Source organism: Eriocheir sinensis, chromosome 15 (assembly GCF_024679095.1).
Source record: "Eriocheir sinensis breed Jianghai 21 chromosome 15, ASM2467909v1, whole genome shotgun sequence".
Lineage (NCBI taxonomy): Eukaryota > Metazoa > Arthropoda > Malacostraca > Decapoda > Varunidae > Eriocheir > Eriocheir sinensis.
Genome location: NC_066523.1, coordinates 8,073,174 through 8,084,165, shown reverse-complemented (window position 1 = coordinate 8,084,165; position 10,992 = coordinate 8,073,174). Strand labels below are relative to the sequence as shown.

The following is a 10,992-nucleotide window of genomic DNA, read 5'->3' as shown; positions in this document are numbered from 1 at the left end:
TCCATCGCCACAGCCGCCTCCTCCTCCTCCTCTAATCTGCCCCACCATATTCTTAACTAACCAATTACTTCTTTTCTCATCGTCTATTTTCTCTTTACACACACACACACACACACACACACACACACACACACACACACACACACACACACACACACACACACGTGCGCCCGCGCTCATGTAAGCTTTACCTTCTAAGATTCTGCGTTAATTTATCTTCCACATAGTCATCGTTCTCTGAAATCTTATAAGAAAGAAGAGGAGGAGGAGGAGGAGGAGGAGAAATAAGAGAAAGGAGGAGGAGGAAGAGACGCTGAGCTGACAAAGAGGATATAGGAGAAGATATTAACTACTGTGTGTGTGTGTGTGTGTGTGTGTGTGTGTGTGTGTGTGTGTGTGTGTGTGTGTTGTGTGTTGTGTTGTGTTTTTCTGCTTGGGTTGGAGGGAGGGGGGATGGTTATATGGGAACAAATACACCTGACAGAATAAATATGAAGCGTGACCAAGGAGGAAAAAAAATGTCCAGAAATGTCTGAAGTAATTAGTGAAAATAAAAGAATAAAAGAATAAGCTAATAAACATCCTTCCACAAACTGCCGACAAGAAACAAACCACAGAAAAACGATGAATTGTAAAATAGACGTGAAGAATAATTAAGCAATGTTTGTCTACAGGTAATAAAAAGGATAGCAATGAAATAAAGAAAAAAAAACAGGAGTAAACAAAATATAATTAACATAGGACTAAACAAAGAAAAAAACCCAGGAGTAAACAAAATATAATTAACATAGGACTAAACGAAAGAAAGGTGATGCGATAAATTAAAAGAAGTAAACGAAAGAAATATTTCCATGCACAACTTCTGAAGAGGAGGGAGAAAGGATGAAAGGGGAGACATGAAGGTGGAGAAGAGGAAGAGGGAATAATAAGCATGAAAAATTTCGGTGAGGAAAAGCTTTTTAAATGATAATAACTTCGAAGGAGGAGAAGGAGGAGGAGGAGGAGGAGGAGAAAACGGGTGGAGGAATAATCTAATGAATCGAAGAGAGTCGACAGAATGAGAAAACTGGAACCTAGAAAGAATCAAAAGAATGAGGAAGAGAGAGAGGGAGAGAGGGAGGGAGGGTCGGGGGAAGGAATTAAGGAAAAGAGAGGAGGGGGGAGAAGGGAAGTAGGAAAATAAGGGAAGGAGGAAAAAGATTGATAACGAGGAAGATAAGCCACGAGGGAAAATAAGGTGGGCGACATTAGGAAAAAAAACAAATATGGAAAAATAAACTATGAAAGGAAGACAAAAGAATACGAAGCGAAGACAGAGGAGACGAAAGAGAACCAGGAAAATGATCGAAAAAAAAAAAAAAAGTCTCGAAAAGGAAGAATAGGAAAATAGAATAAAACAGGAAGGGAACACAATAAAAAAAACATGAAAATAATAATAAATAAGACATAATAAAGACAAAAAGCAGGACCGACACCACCACCAGCACCAACAACAACAACAAAAATAACTGCTATTTACACCACCACAACAACAAAAAGAACAATAATGGTAGAAGTAAAGACAGTAAGCAACATAATATAGAGGAACCTTAAAGAAGAAATAAGAAAGAAAAAAGCGAAAACAAGAGAAAAACAGACAAGTAAGGAAAAGAAAAAAAAGACTAAACAATATAAGTAACACCACCAGAGTCACAGCCATCATAGTCTTCATCATAACACCTGGGCCCGCTTACATGCAGTGCCCCGAGCAGGAATATAATAAAAGGTGTTATCGTCCTCGTCGTCCTCGCGGGATAAACATGAGCCGCGTGAGTCCTTGCGCGCTGAGCTGAGGGGCGGGAGGAGCGGAAAACGTGACCGACTTCCATGTGACATCCGCTTCAGTATTGCGGGAAGGTTATTATTCTCTTGCTGCTGGACGCCCTTTATCGTGACCCCCTTTTCTCCTTAATCTTGTTTTTGTTACTGTTATTCTTGTTTTTCTTCTTGCTCTCATGTTCTTGTTCTTGTTTATTTTTTCTTGTTCATCTTTCTCTTTCTTTCTCGCTCCTTGATCTTTTTTTATTACTGTTATTTTTGTTTTCCTTCTTGCTCTTTTGTTCTTGTTCTTGTTTATTTTTTTCTTGTTCATCTTTCTCTTTCTTTTTCGTCTTCCTTCTCGTCTTCCTTCTCGTCCTCCTCCTCGTCTTCCTTCTCGTCTTCCTTTTCGTCTTCCTTCTCGTCTTCCTTTTCGTCTTCCTTCTCGTCTTCCTTCTCGTCTTCCTTTTCGTCTTCCTTCTCGTCTTCCTTCTCGTCTTCCTTCTCGTCTTCCTTCTCGTCTTCTTTCATGCCTTCTTCCTCGTCTTGCTCTTCGTCGTCCTCTTTTTTTTCCTCTTCTTTTTCTTCCTTTTATATTTTTTACAACCTCCTCCTCTTTCTCCTCTAACTTCATTACTCCGCTTTATCTAAGTTGGAAAGTACCTACTACAACATTTTAAAATCTTGTCTGAAAACAACATCCTCCTCCTCATCATTAGTGACCTTGTTTACCCCAGAGGAAGGGTGAGGAAATAAAAATATGATCATAGAACAGCTCTGCCAAGCGTTCCGGGCAAAAATGAAGTTAAAGGGTTCCCTGACCCTAACTTTAAGCTCTATTTCGTATAAGTTAGTTACATCTTTTTTATTTGCATATTTCGACACGTAATGAAACACAAAGAAGCATAATCTAAACCTCCAGTGTCTGAAAAATAAACAAAATATTAGCCCAACGTGGGGCTCGAACCCACGACCCCGAGATTAAGAGTCTCGTGCTCTACCGACTGAGCTAGCCGGGCGGATGTTGGAAAGAGAGGAAACCATGGTAATAACATTAGGAGTCGAGTACCAGGAGAAAAACAAAATCTAGGTCACAACAATTTTCTCTACATATTTTCACAGTAACTTCAATTCTTTCCTCGTCTCCCTAACTTTTCACTATTTCCTTCTACTTACAAAACCGAACACTACCCTCCTATCTATTGGCCTGTACTCACTATATATTCACCTATCTCTCTCAGCATCTAATCATTACCTGCTTTTATCTATTTCACTTATGTACTGAATGAAGTGAAGTGAAGTGAAGTGAAGTGAAGTGAAAATGAACCTGGGGAAGAAAGGAAAAAAACTTTGAAGGACACAAGAACGAGAGAGAATAGGAGGGGGGGAGAGGAGGAAGAAAAGGAAGGGGGAGGAGGGAAGGATAAAGGAGCGGTAGACACCTGTAGACACACCTTTGGGTCCGTGAACAAATGAGAAACACTCTGCCACCTGCCCTCCTCACCTGCTTCACCTGATGGAAGAGAGGGAGGGAGTAAGGGAGATAAAGGAGGAGTGAGAGAGTAGGAGAGGGGAGGAGAGATGTAAGAAATGTCCGTGTACTCGATCCTGCTCTGGAAAATGCTCCAATTTCATCTTTCCACCTGGTTCTCTGTCTGCCCTGACTTTTGAAATATCTGAGTTGCCACTTTGTCACTTTGGTTGTCCTTCTAATATCACTTCTACGCCTGATATGGCCTGCCCAAGTCCATTTTTATTCGTAATCGTCTTTAAGATATCTTCAACATCTGTCTCACGCTCTCATCTTCGCCCTCTTCCTCCTCCTCGTCCTCTCTTTTATCTCTTCCTCCTCCATCTATCCTCGCCCTCTCCCTTCTCGCCCTCTCCCTTCTCGTCCTCTCTCTCCTCGCCCTCTTTCTCCTCGCCATCTCCCTCCTCGCCCTCTCTTCAATCTCCTCCTCCTCCTCCTCCTCTTCTTATCTCTTCATACTATAAACAGACTTTTTTTCTTCATTCCACTATGGGCACTTTTTAGTTTTCTTTTTAGAATTTTTTTTTTATGAAGCGCCGAAATTCCACCTGAACGCTGATAAGATCGAAGGATACACCTTTTACTTCAAGGAGAGCGGCAGACTGCCCCTTATGATATTACTATGTTTACCAAAAGCGCTCCATCCCATTCTTATTCTCTTTCTGATTTCTTTTTAGTCTGATGGGTTTGCAGTAAATGTTTGCCCTAGATAAATGTCTCTCAACTGTTGCTGCAGGAAGAGAGGTCAGGAGGGAAAAAATTGAAATAAAAAAGTGCCACATTGAAAAGACAATAGGAAGAGACACGGAGGGAGAAGAGAATGGAAGCCAAAAGAAAGGAAGCGAGGAAAGGAAGGAAAAAATTCTGTGGAGGCGAGAGATTGCACTAAAAAGGAAGGAACGGGGAGGGAAGAAGAAAGGTAAAGCGAGTGAGGAGTGGAGAAGTTTTGAGCGTAAGAGGAAGTAGAGGAAAGGTGTTATTGGAATGGAGGGCCGAAAGAGGCTGGCGAGAGAAAAAGGGGGAGAAAAAACTAGTGCGAGAAAGGCAAAGACGGAGAAAAAGAGAAAGAGAAAAAGGAGGAGGAGGAAGCAAACGGAGAATACTACAATATGTTTATACTACCTCGACCTCCTCTTCAGTCACGACAACAACAAAAACAACAACAACAACAACAACATATGAAGGCAAGAACGGTAGCGTAGGAAACAAACTCCGACTTAATTAAATGAACAGACCGAAACTAAAATCCAACTACTAATACATAAAAAAAAGATTAATGGTAACAATATGAAAGTGGAGAAAGATAATAGAAAAAAAAAAGCTAATGGGCGCTGGCGGTTGTGTACATTGTGAAAAATTAAAAAGAATGAGAAAAAATGCTTTGAAAATACCAAGAGACAAAATGAGATGACCTGAGAAAAAACTGTTGGACGAGGAGGAGGAGGAGGAGGAGATTGAAGAGAGGACGAGGAGGGAGAGGGGGAGGAGGAAGGGAGCCAGGAGGGAGAGGGCGAGAAGGGAGAGGGCGAGGATGGATGGAGGAGGAGGAAGAGATAGAAGAGAGGACGAGGAGTAGGAAGGGGGCGAAGATAAGAGCGCGAGAAGAAAAGAAGGATAAGGAGGAGATTGTGAAGAAAGGGAGTGAAGAAATCTAAGACAATGAGAAAGAAAACAAGGACAAGCAAAATGCGGAGAGAAAGGAAAGGACAAAGAGGGCGAAAGGGAAGGGGTCAAGGAAGACACGAGGAACGAGGCTAACGAGGACAGTATACACACACACAAAAAAAAACCCAGCGAGGAGGAGGAGGAGGAGGAGGACCAGAACGAGGGCGAAAAATTAGGTTAAGGAGAAGACCAAAGTTGTAGGGAAGAAAAAGGACAACAAAAGCTTTATGTACAGCATGGGGGCTAAAAAAAGAGCTGAAGAAAAATAAATGAAAAAGAAAAGAAATAGAGGATGTAAACAGAATAGAGGGGACAAAGTGAAGTACAAGAGGCAGCAGGAAGGTAAAAGTTAGAGCTGGAGAACGTGAAAATAAGAGGAGACTTGAAAATAAAGCAAAGGACAATAAATAATAGAAAAGAGATGTCACTTCTTAAGAATATCGGATAAAAGTCGAGAAAGGGAGGAAGGACGGAAAGCAGAAAGGGAAAAGAAGGGAATGAGGGGAAAGATAATACAAAAGATGATAGCTACCAGAGAGGCAACGTGCAAAAAAAAAAAAAAAGTAAAGATAGAGAGGGTTGGAGGGCACGGAAAACAAACAAGAGAAAGAAAGTAAAGGTACGTAAAATAAAACAAAAAACAGAGGAGCAAGAAAGGAAGAAAATGAGACAAGACAAACAGAGAGCGACAGGAGAATGAAGACATACAGTAATGGTGGAGGAAAACAGAGAAAGGAAGAGGGGAAAAAAGGGAAGAGCGGTGGAGAGAGGAAAACAAGGGTCCGAGTTTAACAAGTGACAAAAACAAGTCTGCCAGGATTAAGGGAAAAAACGGTTATGGGGTGAGTAGTTCAGGGTCACGCCGGGGAAAGAGAGGAAAACAAGGCGAGAGCTTCCCAAAATACACCCAACAGTAGACCAACTTTCTATATTTTTTTTTTGAGCAAGAAAACACAATGGGTCGGTCATAATACAGTTTTTTTTTAATATTCCATTGTAGAGTGGCATTCAAACTCGCCCCCCCACCCTCTCTCTCTCTCTCTTACCCCGTTTTACAGCCCTTGGCGTGTCCCCAACGCAGTACTTACACGAGTGAAAAAAATGCTATAAGGAAGATATTACAAGACCCTACAAAGACGGAAGCCACTTAACGTGTTGACAGCTCCTCCTCCTCCTCCTCCTCCTCCTCCTACTACTACTACTACTACTACTAAAAAGAAATGTCACATACCAAACATGGTAGTTAGGATCCTCTGTCAAAGTTTCTATATGATTGACTCTTAAGCATTTGACCCATGCAACAATGAATTAGTGATAAGATCTATGTAAAGAGAAAGAGGATGGCATATGGAGATGGTAAACTCATCACCACGTTTTTCGTAACACGTGAGGCCACACCAAGGAATGTAGTGCAGCTGAAACATACTATTAATTTAAAGCAAGATAAGTGAACTTTGACCTATAAAAATGAATGACAAAGTATATTATTATGTGAACAATTTAATTAAGCGTAAACATAAACAAACAAATGGAATATCCAGTATCTTATTGAGTATACAACCACGTGGAAGGCAGACACACTCCTATTATAAGATTAAATAAGAGCGAACATAACATATCCTCCCAAAAAAGGGTAACAAACCAGACAATATAACACACATTCATAAACCGCAGACTAAACATAAACACACACACACATGCAAAATCAAGAGTATTATATCCTTCCCTCTGGCCGAGCATGGAATCGTTTGAGTGGAGTGGAGGAAAGAAGAGGGGAGGGGACGGGAAGGAGGGTAAGGGAGGAGAGGGAAGAGAGAAAATAAAATAAGAGAGAGAGAGAGAGAGAGAGAGAGAGAGAGAGAGAGAGAGAGAGAGAGAGAGAGAGAGAGAGAGAGAGATTTACATAGAAAATCAGACCACACAGACCCCATGGTCCAGACTAGGTGATCTGTCCCTAAACCTAAGTGATTCTACATTAATTAGATGGCTCCAAAACGTTGCATTTCAACTCTAGTTAATATTAAGTTGAAGGAAGTGACGGTCGAGCTTGTTTTTAAAGGGGTCAATCGTGTTACACTGGACCACTGAAGGTGGGAGCTTATTCCATTCTCGCACAACAACGTTGATGAAGAAAAAATTGGTGCAGTCCGAATTTGTCTACATTTGAGTTTTATGCCATTGTTCCTCGTTCGCAAAGTGTCATCGATCATAAACAATTTTGATCTGTCTACATTCGTGAAACCATTAAGTATTTCAAAACTTTCGATCAGTTTTCCTCGGAGGCGACGTTTCACGAGAGAGAACATATTAAGAGTGGAAAGCCTTTCTTCGTAGGATTTGTTGCGCAAGGAAGGGATCATTTTTGTTGCTCGACGCTGAACACCTTCTAATGTAGCAATGTCCTTTGCATGGTGGGGAGACCAAAACTGTACAACATATTCCAAGTGGGGTCTGACTAAACTATTGTAGAGTGGAAGTATTATATCTTTATTCTTGAATAAAAAGTTTCTTTTAATGAAGCCCAACATTCTGTTCGCTTTATTTGCTGCATCGATGCATTACTGTGAGAATTTGAGGTTTGACGCGATTTTGACCCCCAAGTCCTTAACGCATTGAACGCTTTTGAGTTTAGCGCCGCGCAATTTCTTATTTCTTGTTCCAATTTGAAGGACCTGGCACTTGTCTACGTTAAAGGGCATCTCCCATCTTTCCGACCAAGCTGAAATTTTGTGCAAATCCTCTTGGAGGCTTTGCCTGTCTTCGTCAGTGAGAACCGAGTTACCAATCACTGTGTCGTCTGCAAATTTATTAATGCGATTATTGAGTCCAACATCCACATCGCTGATGTAAATAATGAAGAGCATTGGGCCAAGAACCGAGCCCTGAGGGACGCCACTAGTGACCGGCGCCCACTCTGAGTTAAATCCGTCAACCACCACTCTTTGTTGTCTGTTGCTGAACCAATTCCCGATCCACTGGTGTAATTGACCGTCAATACCTATTTGCTTTAATTTGTAAGGTAATTTATGATGTGGGACTTTATCAAACGCTTTCTGGAAATCAAGATAGACTATGTATAATGATTTGGCTGAGTCATAAATTGAGAAGAGGTTGTTATAAAAGGTCAATAGGTTTGATAGGCAGGATCTTTTGTTACGGAAGCCATGTTGTGAGTCCCCAATTAATGAGTGATTTTCAAGGTAACTCACAATTTTGTCTCTAATTATGCTCTCAAGTAGCTTACCTACAATTGAAGTTAGACTAATGGGCCTGCAATTACCTGGTAATTTTTTTGTCTCCTTTCTTAAAAATCGGTGTCGCGTTAGCCTTTTTCCAATTCGAAGGGACGATTCCTTGTCGCAAGGACATATTGAATACGGTTGTGAGGGAGGAAAGTATTTCGCTCTTTGTTTCTTTCAGCAGTATAGGATATACTTTGTCAGGTCCAGGACTTTTATTTGTTTTAAGTAATTGGAGGGCTTTAAGGATTTCTTCGGTTGTTATTTCAAAGTTAGGCAATGCATGCTCGAGATTTACATTAGTACTGGTGTTGGTGGTAGTGGTAGGAAGACTGTTAGTATTAAACACCGAGGAAAAGTAATTGTTTAAGAGGTTTGCAATGTGTTGGCTGTCAGTCACTATTGCACCGTCACTGTTTGTTAAAGGTCCAATTCCACTTCAGATAGCCTTTCTGTTGTTTATGTAACTGAAGAAGGATTTCGGATTATTTTTACAGTTGGCCGCAATAGTTTCTTCATATCTACGCTTTGCCTGACATACTAGTCTTTTTACTCGTCGCCTGGCATCATGATAAAGTCTAATGTTTTCGGGTGTGCTTTGTTCTTTCTTTAGCCTGTAAAACAATTTCCTCTCCTTGACTGAGTGTTTAATTTCGCTATTAAACCAAGGCGGGCCTTTATTAGTATTACTTCGCTTCTCACACCAAGGGACGAATGTGTTCTGCTGAGTGAGTAAATTATTTTTAAAGCTTAGCCAGGTTTCCTGTACATTGCCGTCATCTGATAGTTGTATTTCTGTTAGTTTTTGTCGGATTCCTACGAGATTACCTCTTTTGAAATTGGGCACCTTTACTTTATTTTCAGTCACTGATGTTTGAGCTCTAATGTCGACCCGCACTAATTTATGATTGCAAGAGCCGAGGTGTTCTCCTACCGTGACATTACTGACTAGGTTATCTTGGGTCGTTATAACAAGGTCTAGTATGTTATTTTGTCGAGTTGGTTCAGAAACCATTTGGCTTAGATAATTTTCTTCTAAAAATTCGATCATTCTATGTGACTCGCCTTCCGTACCTGACAGTGTCGCCCAGTCGATATGGGGGAGGTTAAAGTCTCCTAATATCGGTGAGTCGCTATTATTAAGTGACTGCCTTAAAACGCTGCACATTTCCACATCTTCGAGTGATTGCCCCGGAGGCCAGTAGGTGACAGATATATTTAAATTGACTTTTGCAATGTTTTTTCGCACGCACAAATGTTCAACGTTACTGTCTCTTGGTGTTCTGTCAGTGGGTTGCAAATAGCTTTTGCCAAAAGGGCGACGCCACCACCTCTACAATTTGAACGATCTTTGTTGAAGAGTCTGTAGCCATCTATGTTGGATTCTGTACTTAAATCAATATTTGTGGTGTCGGTAAATGTTTCGGTTACAGCAATTACGTCAAAATTTTCTGTCAAACCAAGACATCTCAGTTCATCAAATTTGTTTCTTAGGCTACGAGAAAAGGTACCTGGAGATGCGGGGTATCGATCCCCGTACCTCTCACATGCTAAGCGAGCGCTCTACCATCTGAGCTACATCCCCTTGGTGGAGGTGCCGGGGATCGAACCCGGGGCCTTTCACATGCAAAGCGAACGCTCTACCACTGAGCTACACCCCCTTAGAAAGAGAGAGAGAGAGAGAGAGAGAGAGAGAACGCAGGTGAACGGGTGTAGAAAATAAGAAGTGAAATAATAAACAGGATCTCTTATTATGTACTCCCTCAGGTTCCCGGCGCCGCAACATCCAGGTCACAGGCGATCATTTAAATGGGTGTTTCGTGTTTCACTTTCACGCACGTAACATGGAAAGTGAAAGATACAGACACAGATAAACAGAAAGGTAGCTAAGTGAGCATCAAGATACGGCAGCCGAGTAAACAAACAGGCACACGGGCAGATAAGCATACGGGCAGAAACTCACACACACACACACCGAGAGGGAGACTGACAAAGAGATAAAGATAATGACACGGACAAAACGACAAACAAATCGAGAAAGAGAAAAAAGACAAAGGCAAGCAGAGCAATAAAACACACACACACACACACACGTCTCCTAATCTCACCACTTCCTGGGTCACGGTCCTCAGGGATGCACAATGATAACAAAATACTGGCGTTTCACTTTCCCACGAGGAGACATTTTATTTAACTCGCGAGTGCAAAGAAAAGAAAACGGAGCGATAAAAGAACTGAGAGAAGCGAAAGAGGAAAAGTAGGAATATGAACGCAAGCGAAGAGGAAATCGATAAAAAAAGGGGGAAGTGAAATGATGTAGACTACCTGGAAAGAAGACAAAGAAGGGAGGAAAGGGATTGGAGGAAAGAAAAAGTAAAAATGAGAAATGCAACATACAAAGGAAAGAGAATGTTAAGGGGGGAGCATAAAGTTAAAGAGGAAGAAGTAAGAAAAGAGTTAACTGTACCGATAACATGTAAGGTTAAAGGTTAGAAACTGGACACGAGTAAAAGAGAAAGGAATAAGAGGAAGGAAAAAAATAACGAAAACACTTACGCCATACTATAAGAAAAGGAGGATAAAGAAATAGGAAACAGTGTAGAAGAAAAGACAGCAGCAGGAGGAGGAAGAGAAGGACGGAGCGGCGGCAGAAGTGAAAGGAAAGGAACGAGATAAAATAAAGAGTCCGGAGTTTGCAAGCCTTCGTGAAAGAAAAAGAGACACGAGATTAGATACCTGAACGTGAAGCTGCCGGAAGAG

General features: G+C 41.3%; 3 non-coding genes across 3 annotated transcripts; all 3 read right to left on the bottom strand.

Moving 5' to 3' along the window:
• Positions 1-2,743: 2,743 nt before the first annotated feature.
• On the bottom strand, positions 2,744-2,816 carry Trnak-cuu (transfer RNA lysine (anticodon CUU)). Its single transcript has one exon. It is a non-coding gene; the product is annotated as a tRNA-Lys (tRNA).
• Positions 2,817-9,744: 6,928 nt separating this feature from the next.
• Positions 9,745-9,817, bottom strand: Trnaa-agc (transfer RNA alanine (anticodon AGC)). The gene has a single exon. It is a non-coding gene; the product is annotated as a tRNA-Ala (tRNA).
• A 4-nt stretch (positions 9,818-9,821) lies between these two features.
• On the bottom strand, positions 9,822-9,893 carry Trnaa-ugc (transfer RNA alanine (anticodon UGC)). The gene has a single exon. It is a non-coding gene; the product is annotated as a tRNA-Ala (tRNA).
• Positions 9,894-10,992: the final 1,099 nt, after the last annotated feature.